The following is a 19,038-nucleotide window of genomic DNA, read 5'->3' as shown; positions in this document are numbered from 1 at the left end:
AAGTGGATCAGTGGTAGAGCACTTGTCTAGCATGCGCAAGGACCTAGGTTCAATCCTCAGTACTAGAAAAAAAAATTAAAATTCTAGACTACAGTTAATAACAATGTATTGTATTACTGAAACTGCTGTGACTTTAAGAGACTTTAAGTGTTCTCATCGCAAAAAAACAAGAGTGAGATAATGCATGTTAACTAGTTTAATACATCCATTACACAATGCACAGTACCCCTATTTCAAAACATGCTGTACATGATTCATACAATATATACTATTTTTTTGTCAATTAAAAAATAATTAATTAAAACTTTTTTCCATACATGAAATTCTTCAAATGTAACATAATGTGGCCAGGTCCCACAAGTTGTCCCAATGAAAGGCTGAAGAACTAAAGCCTGAACAGAATTTATAACCAACTAACAAAACATAAGTAGTTAACTTTGTAATCCCACTATTTCCATTAACTCTGTGATTGTTGAGTACTCTTTGTTGATACAAATCTTTTCTTTTTTTTTTTTTTTAAGAGAGAGTGAGAGAGGAGAGAGGGAGAGAGAGAATTTTTAATATTTATTTTTTAGTTCTCGGCGGACACAACATCTTTGTTGGCATGTGGTGCTGAGGATCGAACCCGGGCCGCACGCATACCAGGCGAGCGCGCTGCTGCTTGAGCCACATCCCCAGCCCTGATACAAATCTTTTCTGCAATGCCCACCCTCAAGATCAACGCTTACTCCAAGGCAAGTCTGCTGGGTCATGGAGCAGACACGCTGCTGCCAAGAGAACGCTGGGCACAGACGAGAGGGACTTCCACTGATGACCTACCTGCCCATCCCAGCAGCAATTATTCACACAGGAAAAAACCCGGTTCATAATGGAAATCATTACACCTAGCTTAACCTTTGTTGAGAACAGAGGCAGGAGGAAGAGTTAAAGGAAAACAGCCCCTGATAACATTCTCTTCAATTTAACAAAGTAGACATTAGACATGGCCATACTAATTTTAATTATATTATTTTGCCTCCACCACAAAGGGTATAGGGCCCATGAACATGAATACTAAGTCTTAATGAGCATAAAAGGAGTCTTAGAAGTTTCATATTGGTGCAATTTGTACCATTTTTAAAAAACAAGATTTGACACACTAAGTGGTTTGACTCAATAAAAGACAAACCTTCAAGAAATACAAAGTATTTTTAAAAATCCAACGCACAACACTTTTAAAGGACCTGCTATATTATGCAGTTTTAGGACAGCAGCTTGAAGTCAACAAATATTTATACCCAATGCTACCACATATAAAGCACTTACTAAACCAGAACATTGGCCATGTGACTATGATCTTTCTGAAGGAATACAAAACCTAGCTTAACCTTTGTGGAGAACAGAAGAAATCAGCAGAACGGTGTGTGCCTGTGTGTATGTGACACGTGTGTATCACAGAGTCATGTATAGCAATGAACTGAGACTGCACTTAGGCAGAGGCAAGTGTGTCTGAAAGGACTTCAGGTCTGAATGAACACTTAGGCAAGCTGAAAATGTCACTGGGCAGCCTCTGAGAACAAATGCATGCACACACTTGCCACCACGGGGGGTGTCAGTCAGTCATAAATCTGTAAGAGCTAAGCTCTACCAGATGATGCTTACTACCTAAAACAGCAAGATTTTCTTTTAGACAGTATGAAAGCACACTATTATCACTTTTCTAGAATATCATGATCCAAGACACAGTCTTCTTGGGGAGTGAAAACTATGTCTGCTTTGCTAAGTGCTGGATTTCCAGCACCTAGAACAGTACCTTCCAAACTGTAGATGCTCGGTATATATTTGAACAAATAAACCCATTCATATTATAAAGGGCACATATGAATTTCATATATACAAGATACTAAAATGTAGAAGGTTTTCTTTGGCAAAAGTATTTTTTAAAGTGTTTTGGCAGAATTTAGATCTATTCTGATTCCTATGCAAGGGGACACCAGTTATCCACAATACTTCCCCCTCAGTATTCTCGGGAATGGCCATAACTACAGCAGATGCCAGAATGTACAGATGCTCAAGTTCCTCATACAAACTAACATAATATTTGCTTATAACCTGTACAAATCCTCCTGTGGACTTAAAGTCATTTCTAGGTTAATAATCCCCCAAATACCTGTACATGTTCAGTACAGATATAATTATTTTTAGAATATTTTCAATCTGTGGTTTTTGGATCTGCAGATGCAGAACCCACTGATAGAAAGGGCAACTGCAGCTTCATCTTTAAAGCAGTCATAAACATGGGCTTCAAAGAAAATGAAAAGACTGCACTGTGTGTACTGACTTCTTTTGAGGGTGAGGGGTAGGAGTAACAAAATATCAGACCAGATCTGAATTTATTTTTATATAGTCTTCTTTGATAACGTTCCATTCTTTTTGATTAGCTACCTGATTTTAATGAAATTGTTCTAAACTGCCTCTCAGGAGACAGGTCTCGTTATGATAACTAATCTTTGAAATCAGATTCATAGCCATTAAATTTTATGGGAGGAAATATTTCCATCAAAAACAAAATGAAAACTAGTGGTTGGCTTTATTAATCACATTTCCCTTATGCCTTTTCAGAGAGAAAAACAACATATCAAAGTGGAAATTACTGATTCAGACTGGGATTAACTGCGGGTTTTATCTGCACTGGAGTTTTCCTCAGAGGCCTACCATAAAGCTGCAAAAACAGTGGTCACCTTAACCAACAAGGAGGGCTTAACTCTGATGTGCTTACACTGACCACATATTAATGTGCAAAAACTCCTTGCTGTCTACAAAGCCATAGTGTGTTAAACCTCAACTAATTCTTGGAAATATATTAATTTACTTCTTAAATTTTGTTTACAAATTGAGGAAAACATTGTTTTAACCACCGATGGACTATAATTACCACATTAAATTTTCCAGGTTCTCTGGGCTGGATGCAGTAGAGAGGTACAGGCATGCCTTGCACCCATCAGGCCCTGGGTTTGATCCCCAGCACACCAAGTCAACCAACCAATCAATCTAGATTTCCTATATGTCATCAAATTGCTATATTCTATCCATTAGCCAAAACGGATTATTGCTTATTTATCTATATTTTAATGTATCTTAAGAATTTTGGTTCAGAAAACTGGGAGATTGTTCTACTTTAAAGTTATTATCTGTTAATGACCTTCCACTTTTAATTTATAAGAATTTCCTAAAGTCACAGGAGAATAAATGTAAAAAACTAAAAAGTGACTCATCAGATTGCTAGAAAGGAACAATGATAATCTGATCAACAATCTAACTGGAAATGCTTGGTCCCCAAACATGAAAAGAATATATACTTATTGAGGTGACTTTGGGAAGGTCTCAGCTATAATGCAGCCTCTTATCTGCTGTCCCAACTCGTTCAGGGAGAAGAACCAACTTTGAAGTAGATACCATCAGACCAAGACTATCAGCTGCCCAAGATGTGAATTATACAACACTTATGCAGCTCAGTGGTAGAGCACTTGCCTAGAATGTCCAAGGCCCTAGGTTCAGTTCCCAGGGCAATATACAAAAATATTGGGTGAAACCTGGGACAGTGGTCCATAGTCAAACCCACCATCATGTCTGCAGCAGAACCCATATAACTGCACCACTAGTTTGGGGGAAAAAAAGGCTAGCAAGAGCCTCACCATTTCGTTTCAGGTTTCAGTCCTAATAATTCAGATCAGGTCAGGTAAGGTCAGGTTTTGCCACCAGTGAGTTACAAAAATAAATTTCAGAATTTGAGAATTGTAGATAAGAGATGATGAACCTATGTATAAATATACATAGTAAAAATAGCTATATATAGGTAGAGCTGGGGATATAGTTCAGTTGGTAGAGTGTTTGACTCCCATGCACAAGGTCCTGGGTTCAATCCCCAGCACCACAAAAAAAAAAAAAAAAAAAAAAAAAAGCTATATACAGTAAATACATACTGAATTCAGTTGTAAGTAATGGAACACTATTATGATTAATGACAATTTTTCTAATTGTACAGTTTGCCTTTCTCAGGGGGAGAATGGGATTTTGCAAAATTAGATGATCAACTCTACAACACAAATTTAAAAGAAAATTTCTTTTTCCAACTTTTCCTCTACTATCGGTTGAAAGACCCACTAGCATTAGTGCATATTTTCAAATCCTGAAAGCCAAGTCTTTATTAAAAAGGATCTTGATCCTAGGACTAGAGAAACTAGTGAGAGCCAGAGGGAGTGGCCATGTCTTTAGGCAAGTAGTTACCTTGCAGCATAATGAGCTGCCTAATTGCACATCCAAGTTTACATGCATTTGCGTAATTATGAGTCATTTAAAGGTACTCTACTTGTGTTTTATCCTCTGTTCCTAAAAATCAGATTTGCAAAGGAGCAATTTAATGTCAACGCTCTTAAAGATTTATTTTTAAAAGGAGGAACATATCTTGTGTTCTGGTTTGATTTTGATTTAGCTTTTGCAAAAATAGGCACTGAAGTGAAACAAGAAAAATGAGACTAAATTAATTTTTTTTTAAAAGTAAATTGTTTATGCCACTGTCTCCTGGTAGGCAGATGGAGGAACAGGTCATCAAGAGGCTCTGTGAGCACAAACAGGCAAATGTGCCTGGGATGTAACAGCAAGGGGTGACTGACTAGATGTGCAAGCAAACACTTTAATACAATATTAAAACCAATATTTAGAACTACAAAGCTTTCTGTTAATAATGGCACCCTACCTCTCCCAAGCTTGTTAAAAGCACTGTAAATGATTATGAAAAGGAATTAAACAGGAGAAGAGTACAGTGGATTAGAGATCCCACTGGTGGGCAGGAGGGCTCAGGAGGACAGCAAGCTCCCTCAGGATATGGGGCCATCACTTCAAGGCCCCAGGTGTGGGCACATGGGTGGAAGCCCAGGCTCAAACAAAGCAGGTGACAGGGGCTGACAAGCACTTTGTTCCCACCACCCCAGTGGAGACCAGGGGACAGTTCTCTGTACAGGGGGAACAAAAGCTGCCCACATGGTGGGGGAAGTGGTAACTACAGGCACAGGTGACCTGAGCAGTGGGGCCAACCTGTGGATAAGTGTCTGCCAGTCAGACTGTGCCCCTCGGTTCCCTTTCTCAGCTCCTGGAATGCCAGAAACCAAGTGTATGTAGTACTTCCACTCCACGCAGCTGAACCCCTAATGCCTTGACTTAGGAGAAAACAGAAGGTCCTGGAAGACACCCCAAGACACTGACAACTCAGAACAGTCAATAGCTGAGGGTCAGAATGAAAACTGCAAGTGGACAAGACCTCCAACAGGCAGTGTAGTGCCTCCTCGTCAAGAACAATTAAGAACAGACTGACAGGCTGGGGATGTGGCTCAAGCGGTAGCGCGTTCGCCTGGAATGCGCAAGGCGCTGGGTTCAATCCTCAGCACCACATAAAAATAAAATAAAGATGTTGTGTCCACCGAAAACTAAAAACTAAATTAAAAAAAAAAAAAAAAGAACAGACTGCCAAGCCTGTGCCTGTAATTCCAGCAACCCAGATCAAGGCAGGAGGACTGCAAATTTGAGAGCAGCCTCAATGACTCAGTGAGACCCTGTCTCAAAATAAAAAATGACAGGGGCTGAGATGTAGCTCAGTGGTAGAGCACTTGCAGGCATGTCTAAGGCCCCGAATTCAATGCCCAAGTGCTGAAAAGAGGAAAAGCAAAACAAAATACAGTCCACCAATGGTCGCTGTGCACTTACTCAATCTAGAGAAACTGTGAGGCACTGTTTCCTTCACTGCACGTGAATAGTGAACAAAACAAGCAAGAACCCCTCAAAGGACTTCCATTCCAGAAAGGGGAACAGCAGACAGGGAAGGTCACAGGGTGGGTCAGAAGTAAGTACGGGGAAAATGAAGTGAAGAAAGCTGGGGGAGCAGATGGGAAGGAGAGGAGGGGCGGACAGGGAGACACACACCGAGGTGATGACTGGACACAGACCTCAGGGGGAGTGACCCAGAGACCTAGCAACTGCAAAGGACTTGAGGTCAGAACTGCTTGTCAAAAAAAGATCAGCCCAGCATGGCTTCCACTGGGAGCCAGGGAAAGTAGAGGTTGGATCAAGTGGGGTCCCACAGGCCACTGCAACCTTCACCTTTTAACTCTGGGGGAGACAGAAACCACCAGAGGGCTCTGGGCACAAGCAAAAGTAATGTGTTCTGACTTGTATTTACAAGAAGCACTCTGGCAAAGGCTGGGGACTTGCTTGTTTCAGGCATTCAATCATCAGCTGACAGTCAAGCAAACCAAGGGTAGGCTCCAGTGGCTACATACAGCAAAGAAGACAGGGTTTACAGAATTAGTCCAGCAGGGACACTAAACAAACAAACAATGACAAACCCTGGGTAGGGAAGAGATGGAGTTCCACGATTTCCAAATTACCTGATTTAAAACATTTAGTTTTCAACAAAAAATTACAAGGCACACAAAAAATCAAGAAAGCATAGCCATGTACAGGAGTCGGGGAAGAGCCAACAGGCTATCTTTAAGAGGCAGATTCCTTTAGTAAGTCAGAAAGACATTCAGCAACTGATGAATGGATGGACAAGATGTGTTGTAGTCACACAATGGAATATCACTCAATGATCAAAAAAAAGGTAAGCAAAAACAGACCACATGTCACATGATTCCATTTAAATGAGACGTCAGGAAATGCAAATCCACAGAGACCTGAAGGAGATCAGGGGTTGATGGAGGTTGAAGCGGTAGAGTAGGAGAACACGGAATAATAGGTAAGGGGCTGTGTGTGTGTGTGTGTGTGTGTAATGAAATGACCCGGAATTAGACAGTGGTGCCCATGGTATACTAAACCCACTAGATTTATAGGTTTTCAGTTTAAAAGGGCAAACTTTGTAGTATAAATTATCTTTTTTTAAGGGGGGGGGGAGAATTTTAATATTTTATTTTTTAGTTATCGGTGGACACAACATCTTTGTTTTGTATGTGGTGCTGAGGATCGAACCCGGGCCGCATGCATGCTAGGTGAGCGCGCTACCGCTTGAGCCACATCCCCAGCCCATAAATTATATCTTAATAAGCTGTTGTTTTTAAAAATTTTAGTTAAGGATCACACTGTACTACTTTATCATATCTCTTTAGCTGCCTCTAACCTAGAAGGTCCCCTCAAGCTTCCTGCCTGTAGGGTCATCTACACTGGCTAGGAGTCAGGACAGCTGACCTGCCAGCTCCCCAGATTGTGAATTTTTCCTCACAATTGCTCCTCATAACTAGAGCCAGTTAAGAGTTTCTGGCAAGAATCTTGCAGAGGATGCTATGCCAAGAGAATACTTGAAACCGTTTCTTCAGTAAGTGGCTCCGCATGATTAATATTTGTGAAGTCATGTGTTTATCATTTTATTTTCATAAATCTTTATACTTCTGTATTTTTTCATTAGTTTTGAATTTCTGATATAAAATGAGGTTCCAGGAAGGATTGTCTGGGGATCTTCTCTCGAGAGCCAGTTAGGCTTAAGTTCCTAAGCTACCCTGCGCTATACAGAGGAGAGGCCAGAAAGATGCAGGAAATACCTGCTCACATGTAAATAAACTGCAAAGACAGGGAGGCAAGGGGTGGGCACACCTCATTTCTTTTCAATAGAAGATGATAAGAAATGACCTTTCAGCATACTTATCTGAAAAGACTGAATCTTGTTTCCTTATTTCACCAAATGAAAAGAGGTTAAAAGCAATCTACTCCTTTTCCTTTTTAACTTTTTAACATTTACTTGAAGAGATAGAATTTGTAAAGGAAGCTTTGGGGAAACCAAAGTAACAATTTATTGAAAACTAAACTCATATATCCACTGGTGGTTTAGGAAATTTGACCTTCACCGCATTCAGAACAGGCAAGCTTAGAGAAAACCAGACACTCCTGCTAAATTTAGGAAAGGGAGAAACAAAATTAACCTTGGATGAACTATTATAGTTTATATGAGCAAAACTTTTATTCAAAATCATGAAAGTTCTTAAAAAATCTCTTAAAGTTCTGTCTTAAGTATTCCAAATTAGATTTATTTAACCTAAGTTATTCTAATTCAAGGTAGAAATGTATAAACAAGCCAGGCACAGTGGCACATGCCTGTAATCCTAGCAACTGGGAAGGCTTGAGGCAGGAGGATAAGGCCTGTCTCAAACGTGTCTCCAAAAAAAATTTAAAAAGAAAGAAAAATAAAAAAAAGATATGCATGTGTATATATGACTATAGTCTCATATACATACATATATATTCATACTATAGTCATATATATGCAGATGCATTTTCAGTATTGCATATACATATTCATATGTATATATAGTCAAATATATGACTGGGAATGTAGCTGCGTGTCAAAGCACCACTGGGTTCAATCCTCAGTACTGAAATGCATAAACAATACATTAATTAACACTGAAAAATCCTCAGCTTCCATTTTCCTCCAATGCTGAAAAACAAAACAAAGACTAACACAGTCCCAATCTTCTTCACAGTCCACTATTAGTTGAATAAGAAAAACAGATGTTTCTTTGCCCTCTCATCCATTCTTTCCTGAAGAGCCTGACCTTACACCTCAGTATAAACAACCATTTGATGTTTATCGTCATATAAGAGTTGAAATTCCAGAGCAGCTTCCTAGGGTCTGCATTAACAATGACTCTAAGCAATGTTAAAGTCCTCTGCCTCTAGCCTTTTCCTCTTCCAATTTCCTAATTACACTAAAAACTCGGCAAGCACACACACACACACATTGGGTACTAAAGGCACTAAGCCAATTTTATCACAGGAGAATGCACTTATCTCTTTGATCACACACCTGGTAATGAGCACTCTCCAAGATCTTGTTTAGTTACTTTACTCCTGCCAAGAGTCACAGATGGCTTAATGCATTACCCTTGGGTAACACATCAGCAGTTCCGGTTTAAGCCGACTTCCTTGCAGGCAAAGTGTTGATTAATAAATTTTCAGTGTATTCTTATTGCCTTCTAAATCTTAATTCTGAAGGTTATGTAAAAAATAAGGCTATCGTAATATTTAAAAATACCCAGGGACGGAAACTAGGCAGAAACAACGGAAGTCTAAAACTTTAAAAAGGTTCTATGAACACTTGAAGGCTCCACACCTTCACAGCGCTATTCTAAGAAGGTCAAAAAACATGTTGCCATCAGTTAGCAGTAATTTGTTATCTCCAAGGGTCAGGTACAGAACTAGGAAATCCTGAAGAACACACTTCAAATTCAAACAAAGTAAGATTTCCCACATGTCCCCTACATAAAGGCAAAGGAGAGCCTGAAAAGAACTCAATTTGGTCTCAGTCAAATAAAATCTGCAATAAGGAAGAAAGACCCCCTGACTTGATAAGGGGTACAGTGATAGGTCTGGAAAGAGAAATTCAATCTCAGAGCTAAACTCAAGCAGCACATCACAGACCTGGAAGGGGCTCCAATAATGAACAGCACTCTTTAGGACAGGTTTACAAAAAAAAAAAAAAAAAAATCATGACTTTTCAACACCAAGAAACTTTTTTCCCCCCAAGGTCATAGCAAGTAGCTTAAAGACTGAACGTGACTCTGGAATAGTTTAGAGCTGCATTGTCCAACACTCCTACACTGTAGTCAGTAGCCACATGGGGCTATTCATATCAAAACTAATTAAAATTAAAATGAAATAAAATTTAAAACCAGCCCCATAGGCACACTGACCATACTTTGAACTCAACAACCACCGGTGATTAAGCAGCTACCATACAGGACAGGGTAGGTGAAGAATCTGCTCAGAAACACTGGTGATCTGCTTTGGTTCAGAGAATTGAAAAATGCAGGTGTTTAGTATCCTTACTAGGAAACCATGCAAATAAATTATGATACATCTATACAACAAAACACTATGCAACTATTAAAAAGAATCAGCTCTGGGGCTGGGTTTGTGGCTCAGTGGCAGAGCACTTGCCTAGCATGTGCGAGGTGCTGGGTTTGATCCTCAGCACCACATAAAAATAAATAAATACAGGTTAAAAAAAAATCAGCTTGATGACCAGAATGATATTTTTAAAATGACTAAAAAAAAGTCTTTCAGAAGAATAGCATGACAATAGCTGGATTCTGTTATGCATACGAGAGGGTGTGTTGTATGAGACTTCCCTCTGCAAAGAATGTCTACCAAGGACTTCTTCTTAATGGCACTGGGAAGAGCAATGATGAGAGACTCATCCTTTCTAGAACATGTAGTTTTGCAATTTTTTTTATTAGAGCATTTTTTGCCTAAAACAAAACTAATAACACCTAAAAGGATTCAGGCATGGGTACCACAGGTACAGACATAGAGGGCAAGTTGACAAACTGCTACACTGCCAATCTGAAACACCCTTTCAAATACTCCTGGTAAAGAAGCAGAGACCCATGCCATGACTTGGGACTAAGGCCATCAGTGAACATCAGGATCAGTACTTATGTTATTAATGAGATGAGACCTTCAGAGTTCAGATAATAAAGATGATTTTTTTTTCCTCCAGAGAAGTCAAGAACCTAACTCACAACCTTTCATCTTTCCATGTAGATAAATCAGAAAAATGAGGACAATTCCCTCCCAGAAAGCAGTTTAACTCTCTCAAAAGGACAGAGAACTTGACAATTTAACATTTCCAAAACCAAGTGTAGCATCTGCTCTACCTCATCTCTGTGAATGGTGCCACTGTAGCCATTAAATTCCCCTCCTCCTCACTCACCATCTCAGAGAATCAACAAACACTACCAAGGTCCTTCCTCAATACCTCTTTTCTCTCTCACTGCTTGTCCTAATCAATTCTGATGTGTTCTCCTACCACCTTTTTCCAAAGTTAGCCACAGGTGAATAATCTAATGAATACATATGATTTCACACCCCCATAATAAAACCTTTCAAAGGTATGCTGCTCTACTTAAAATCAAAAGTAAAAATTTCAACATGGCACAAAAGGCAGAGATTTGAGCCCTGATACTTCTCCAGTACTATCTCTTGCCCTCACCACCCCCTGAAAGACCCAAGTTTCTTGTAAACAGACTGAGCTGATTAAGGTTGATCTGTCTTATTTTAATTTCCGGTGTAGAGAATGGTCTCTTCAATTCTACCACAGTTCTTCCCACCTTTATTGTCCAATTCCAAAATGTCCTTTAAAATTCAATCCAAACCTTACTACTTCCTCTAGCCCTCCTACTTAAGGGAAGGTGACTTTCTTATGTGCTCTTGTAAGAGCGTGTATATTCAAGTCCCACACCACCTGCGCTGTCTGTTCCTTTACTAGATCATAAGTGCCTAGGCAGCAAGGTGCACATTAAAATGTCGTTGATACCCCAGGCCTTAGTGCAGGCAAATGAAAGACGCCCACCAAGTTGCCCATGTAATGAATGACCCAGTCCCTCCAAAGACCAAAGTTGTTAATTAATTAACATAGGCTATCACCAAGCCCTAAAAGAAAACACAGACAGCATTTTTTTAAATGATCAATTTAAAAATAAGTGATGCCTACAGATTGAAACAACACTGAAATACCACTCTACACCTACCAGAATGGCCAAAATGCAAAACATTGAGGACATCAACTATCAGCAAAGACATGGACCAACAGGAACTCTCATTTGCTGCCAGAAGAAATACAAAATGGTACAGACATTTTGGAAGCCAGTTTGGCAGTTTGTCACAAGAAACATAATGCTACCATATGATCTAGCAAGCAGGCTCCTTGACTACTTACCCCAAAGAGGAGAAAACTTATGTGGACACAAAAACTTGCACCTGAGTGTTTAGAGCAGCTCTATGTCTACTGCCTAAACTAGAAGCTAGCAAGCGGGCCTTCAATAGGTGAGTGGTAAACAAACTGGTGCATCCATACAACAGATTAAGTAATAAGAAAGAAACAAGCCATTAAGTTACAAAAAGGCAGGGAAGAGGCTTTTGCATGATACTAAGTAAAAGAAGCCCATCTGAGAAGACCACATACTATGATTTCAACTTATGACATTCTGGAAAAGGCACAATCAGGGAGATAGCAAAAGGTCAGGGACACCCGGGTGTATGTGTGGGCTGACCAGGTAGGGCAATGATGCTGAATAATATTGTAATGATGGATATGTGTCTACACACTGTCAAAATCACAGAACGCACAGGCTGTGGACTTGGAGCAAAATGATGTGCTAATCTAGGTTCACCAAGTATACCAGACGTAGCATTCTATTGTAGAATGTTGATGGGGGGTGGGTGTCGAGATCCATCTGTGGGCTCTATGTGGACTATCGACATCGCAGCCAGTGAGGGGATAGGTCTGGCACTAGGCATGTCCCGTGGTACCCCCACAAGGTTAGACCACCTGATGCAGGTGAACTTCCCCCTCAGCTCTGCCAAAGGTCCCACACAGCACTGGGGATGGGGTGACCTGCTGTAGCCGCATAGCCCCTCTAAGATGAGTATGACCTAAGATGCCAATCAACCTGCTGACTGCAAGACTTCCCAAAGCAAGATTCCATCCTGAATCCTTATCCCTGCCTTTGATGTACCCCCTTAAATAAACCAGGGGAGCCATTTCCTGTTGGCCTATCAGGGGATCCACCTTTTTGAAACTATATTTCCAACTTTGTCTTTTGTTCTTCACTAATTATTCTAGACCTTAATTTCTTAGGTGGCTTACACCTCCTTGGCAGGAATAAGAACCCCCTAATGAGGTATTGGCCGCCTCCCCGTTGGGGGGGGGGCATAAAAACTCTACGATCTACTCAACTGTGCTGTGAACAAAGGTTTTGCAGTTGACTAAATGAAGGGATGTGCAGATATACAAGAAGCATGGGTAGGTAGATCTAACCCTCCTTTCAGTATGCTGCACTACAAATATTCACATATAATTTTTGCCCACCCAAGAATACTGTCCTCTTTCTCAAGAAGGTAAATACATAAATAAGCCTAGCTGAAGATATGTACCCACATAAAGATCAAGCATTTATTCCCATTTTATCAATTTCAACAACTTCCTTCTAGAAGCGCTAGTAAGGTCAAGCCCACTTCCAATACCAAAACAAGCATGTAGGAGAGCTGAATAGAGAGGCAATGGGATGGGCAGATGAAGGGTTCCACATACTTCCTGTCACTTTTATGTATATTTGAAACTTTTTCATTAAAAATTTATAAAAATAAAGTGTTAAAAAGAATGTGACAAGAAAAAAAAATAAAATAAAGTGTTAACAGTATTTTCATTTCCTCAAACCAGCACGGACTTAATGAGCGCTTGCAGCAGTCCAGGCACCTGGGGCACAAAGCTGCTGCTGCGACAGGGGCTGCGCCCAGCAGTGGTCGCCCAGCAGTGGTCTCAGCAGGCAAACTTTCTTAGAATCTGAGAACACTGAATCAAAGTAAAGGCACTGCAAGTCCTCAGACTTTATTATTTTCTATACAAGCTGGATATTTTCAAAGAACAGGGCGCAAATGTCTTGCCTATCTGTATAATCTGCCTTGCTGCCCCCACTTCCCCCCGTTTTTTTGTGGTACTGGAAATTGAACCCATGGGTGCTCTACCACTGATCTATATCCCCAGCCTTTTGAGACAGTCTAAGTTGACAAGGCTGGCTACAAATGCGATCCTCCTGCCTCAGCCTCCCAAGTAGCTGGAATTACAGATGTGTGCCACCATGCCCAGTTACCTGCTTTCTATTGTTAAGGGAATAAAACAAAAAATAGGTAATGGGCATATTAATCAAAGAGAGTGCAACATGATTCTCATATGCAAAAACCAATCACTACGTGAGCACAATATTCTATCCCTGCCACCTGACTGGCCACACCAACAGGACAATGGAATCTGGAGTTTACTTCCCAATCTATCTTATCTAAAACAAGAAGAGCTAAGGGAGCACAAAGGGAGAGGAAAAGTGAGAGGCTAGAAGCCAGGCCTCTACCACTAATAGATTCAAACCAGTGAATGAACAGGAGGTCGTCACTTATTTTCAAGATAATGGACAGCTAGACATTCACCTGTTTAATAAAGCAAAAAAAAAATTATCATTTGATATATTAAACTAACGTAATACAATATGCCATATGTACATCAAATATTTCCATATGGAAATTACATGAATTTTTGCCCACTCAGAACTGAAATAAACTTTAGAATATGTTACAGGATGCTCAGAAGATTACTTCCTGATTTTCACACATTAGTGCTCTCTGTATATTTACCATTCTTGTGCCCCAATAATTGTGATGGGAAATGGAGAGGATTTCCTTTGTTGGAAAAAATGCCATAGATACTGTTACTGGCTGAGAGTGTTTAGATTACATAGGAAGCCCCATTTCCCCTCTGTAAAGTCGCAAACAACTTGTCTGCACTGCAATAGCATGTGCACAGCCACCTGGCATCTGTGCCTTACTTCCCATTCCACAGTCATGAATATGTAAGTGAAAAACCCCAGACAGAGCAGAACTGCCTTACATAGCAATTTCATACATAAAATTCCATTATGACAGGTTTATTGTAAACTTGGGTTAGTATGGAAAAACACTAAAAAGCAATACATTTCCCTTTCTGTTAATCAGGAAAAGCGAGTGAAAATGTTTCGAGTTTGGAATCTAACCTGCTGGGTTTGCTGGTAAGTACCCCACATTTTTTCTCCATAAAATTAGATCTTTTACCTTCCATAAGGTGTCTTGTCCTTCCAGATCTTTCCTACAGGTTTGATTTTACATCAAACATCCCTTTCTTGGATCATAAAATGAAGCATCTGTCCCCTTGCATTATTATGAATCAAGACATCTAAAAAATATGCATCTCTGAACTCAGTTTAAAGTGAATCATGTTTTTCTCTCAGACTGACTTTTCTTCCTGTAAGTAGCTCCCTGGCCCTGGTCCAACAGCTCTTCCTAGAGACTCAGTAATAGAAAACCTCTTCACCCAATGCCCCAGCATTCACTCCAACTCACTATAGCGCCTTTCTTTCAGGATTTTATTTTTTCCCTACATCCTGTGATAACACAACTCTTGGCTGAGCTTTCTTCAACTCACAACAACCAGGACAGCCTGGGTAGCATTTTGTCCTTTTCCACCCCATTCATGGGAGGGACTGTTGCCAAATCCTACTTAATATTATACCCTGGGCTTAAGACCAAAGCCTGTGGGAGGCCACCTGCCCAGGAGCTAAGCATCCCCTCTCAGCCTTGTGTAAAGTGAGTGTCGGTCTGGCATCGCATGCGACTTGCTGTTCGAAGTAAGTGGCCTTCACCTTCGCTCTGCAAAGAAGTCTGCTTCAGCTCTGGACTTGGGCATTACCCCTGCTTTGAAACCTTATCCCCTGCCTTATTTGTGAAGAATATTCTATCGAAACTCCTTTGTGTGTCTCCCCACCTCCCCCCATAAAAATAAAGAGATTCCGGGGGCACACTCTCTTGTCTTCTAGCATGGAAGCTGACCTTAAGGTCACAGAGCTGTCCTATCCTCTGTGTCCTATGCTTTCTCACTGTTTTCTTAGCTTAATGTTGCAGCCAGCTCTTCTGATCCCAGCTCATCTCATCAGTGCAGGTTGCTGGCAAGAAAAACCCCTACATCTCTCTCTTTTTTGTAATTAACATGTTGCTCCTAAGGCCCATTTCACCCATTACTAACTTAAGTTGTGAATCTTTCCCCTTCTCCTACTCTACCCATTGTATTTAATGTTTCTCAAGTTCAATTTCATTGGTTTAACCTCTTATAGAAATCGGGTTCTAAATCAAGCAGAAGGACTAAATGGAATACAATTAAAATAAACTTGAGAATTCCTTTGGAATAGTTTCCTCTGGTGTTGGAGTGACACCAGATACAATGAATAACTTTCATCCTGTGACCATGTCACACCAAAAAAAAAATCCCACGTTGCAAGTTACCAAGAGCACACTCAAGGTGGCATCACCATGCGCTGGGAAATAACAGCCTTTTTAAACAGTATTCCTCACCTCAGCACAGAACACTAGAAAGAACAAGAGAACTGCTTTCTCGGTGCGCTCCCCATAGGATGCATAACTAGCACCACTGGAGACACAGCAGGCACAGGAGACTGATAGCAGATGGCAGTTGCTCTGCCCTCTCAAGACATAATATGCCCATGGAAAGGCACAGGTGGCCTCATCATTCAAACCCTTAGAGAGTATAAGTGTATGCTCCTGCTCTCCCTCTCTCCCTGTCCAAGAAACCAGGGTTCAGAGAGGATTAAGAACTCATTTAAAGTTACAAAATTTCTAAGTGGCAAAGGTGGTTTTCAAACTCTGGTCCAACTAATTCCAGTATCTAAGTTCTTCGCTGTGATGCAGGGTAAGGAAATGCCTCCTAGATCCAGTTCTGCCACCAACTTGTCATCTGACCCTGAACAAACAACTTGAATCCTGGCTTAGGGGACCTCAAAGATCCTTTCCAATTCTAATGTTCTAGCTTCAAAAGCTTCCCTTTCCTATGTGTCTAATTTACGCTCTGTCTTGGATATTCTTTGTATACTGGTCAATTCCTCAGGGATAGTTTTCTTTGCATCTGGTACAACTTCAAGAGAATATGTTGTTAATGAACTATATAACAGTAACTTCTAACAAAATTACTTCTGTCACCATGTCTAACATCTATCTGCTTAAATGAGCATTTTTAGGTAGAAATTTTTAGGATTTTACATGGACACCTATATACTCAGAGCCATTTCAACATACACCAGCAGGCCAATAAGACCACTCACCTGGGCGCTCTGCACAGTATCTTATGAGCAAACATGCATGAGCCACGGTTGGCTTTGAGAGGGCAGGGATCGATAGAACCCATCATGGTTAGTGGTCACATTTAAACTCAAATCCTTTTTTTTTTTTTAATGTATTGGGGAATCCAGGGGTACTTTACCTCTGAGCCATATCCCCAGTCCTTTTTATTTGCTAAGACAGGGTCTCACTAAGTTTCTGAGGCTAACCTTGAGTTTGTGATCCTCCTGCCTCAGCCTCCTGAGTTGCTGGGATTACAGGCATGAGCCACAGCCTTCACCCAAATTTTAAGGAGGAACACACACACAGCACTTCTAGCACTCCCTTGGAAAGCACAGGAAGAAAAGTGACAGGTATCGTTTACAATCTTTTAAACAGGTAAGTCTATTGTGCCCTGCAAGTAAAGGCAACTTTTCACAAATTCCAGAAAAGCTACAACAAAAGCCCTTGCTTCCATATTCTCCTTTCATATTTTTCTAGGAAAGAGTGGTTAATCTGTGCTGCTAAGAGGCACAGAGGCCTGGTCAACCGTGGACATAAAGTACAGCAATAGGCATATGAGATATGTCAGTGAGGAAAGAGAGACTGGCTGGCTGTTCCAACTGATCAACTGTCTTGGAAAAGCAAAACTGCACTGTTGGCCACTACTCACTCTGCTGTTCTCCAAAATTTCCAAATAGTGTCATTTACCATTTTCCCTAGGTGTGTATCATCATTAGATAGAAGACTGAGTCCTTGGTCTTAAACTTCAAAGAGTAGAAAAAACATATACATATACAATATCTATGTAAGAAGGAAAATGATAGAATATCTACCTGAAAAAGACTGATGTTAAGTACTTGACCCTGGACTGCCCTAAGCATTTTCCTTGGCCACTGAGCCCCAGCGTCCTTTTTCTTAGCACCTAGCTGTATGTCTGCTGGCCCCTCCCATACTGCGAGCTCACAAGGGCAAGGGACAGACTAACTCACCAGCACATTCCCAGGGCACAGTGCTCAGTGCATCCTTCTGAAACGCTGGCCTCCCATATTTACTTTATAATATAGGAAAATCCAAAATAAAAATAGGAAAAAGAGCAGAGAAGTTATCCACCTAGGATTTTCAGATACTTAATTTCAAGATATTGTCAAACCTAATATTAAACTAAACCAACATTTAATTTGGATGGCTGGCAAAGTGACATCTGCTTTAAGAGTTAAAGAGTGAGGCTGTGTTCTTAGCCTTCAGGAAATGTACACCACAGCATGCCAGAACACGAATATTTTAAATACTGGACTTGAAAAAGATGTCATCTATAAAGAGGATCCCACAGATATGACCAAAAACTAGCCACAAAGAGACAATCTGACATAGTGACTGAGTTTACAACTAAACAAATTCAATTCACTACATACAGGGCAGTTAAAATTGTTTGTACCCAAACTTGCTTTTGGCACAAAAGTACTCAGAGAAAAAATACTGATTAAAAAACAAACAAATTCCAACACCTAGTTTTGTTTCATTGTTAAGCAACAACAAAAAATGTTCGAAACTGCAATTATCCATATATTTACCACAACATTTCTCAGTCACCTGAGAAATGGCTTTCTCAGGTGCTTCCAGATGCTCTTAAGCTATTGCTCCCTGCCACCTTCAACACTGTGCAGCATGTGCTGTGCACTGCCTCTGGCTTTGCATGTCTCCAGAAGGGTTGTGTGTGTGTGTGTGGGGGGGGGGGTGTTGTTTTGAAGTTCTGGGGATTTGGCCCAGGGCCTCATACATGCAAGGGGAGCACTCTATCACTGAGCCGCACCCCAGCTCTGTGTAGTTAAAAATTAAGGTAAGCAAGTGTTTCCCAAGACTTCATCTTTTTCCACACTCAGTCTCCTCTATTTTCAAGAGAGAGTTTGGGGTGTTTTATGAATTATGCTGGAGGAATTCAAGGACCATTTCATACTAGAAACAAAAGCACTAGTGTAGGTTAGATATCATCCTTCCTGTTTCTAATTCTGCCCCATCTGCAGGGACTTTGGTTCCAAAAGTACTTTCCAAGTTTTAAATTAAATAGTAAATGCTAAAATAATCAATCATTATGTTTTGTTGATTCATTATAAATAAAACATTTTAGCAGATATAATATACAATTTTTTCCTAAGAAAAAGTTTTAAAATAAATACCTAACAGCCAGTATAAAACCTGGGTGCAGTGACACTGCATATGTATAAAACCTGGGTGCAGTGACACTGCATATGATCTTTATAGCAGCTTAAATTTATATGTTTAGAACAAAACCAGAAACTTACATGCTTTGCTAACTCAATCCTT

General features: G+C 40.4%; 1 protein-coding gene across 1 annotated transcript in view; it reads right to left on the bottom strand.

The window, feature by feature from the left end:
* Positions 1 to 19,038, bottom strand: part of NOL10 (nucleolar protein 10) — an 83,751-nt gene that overhangs the window by 29,545 nt on the left and 35,168 nt on the right. The window lies entirely within an intron of this gene.

This window comes from Spermophilus citellus (genome assembly GCF_964194105.1).
Source record: "Spermophilus citellus genome assembly, chromosome: 13".
Taxonomy (NCBI): Eukaryota; Metazoa; Chordata; class Mammalia; order Rodentia; family Sciuridae; genus Spermophilus; species Spermophilus citellus.
This window is presented reverse-complemented; position numbering and strand designations above follow the sequence as displayed.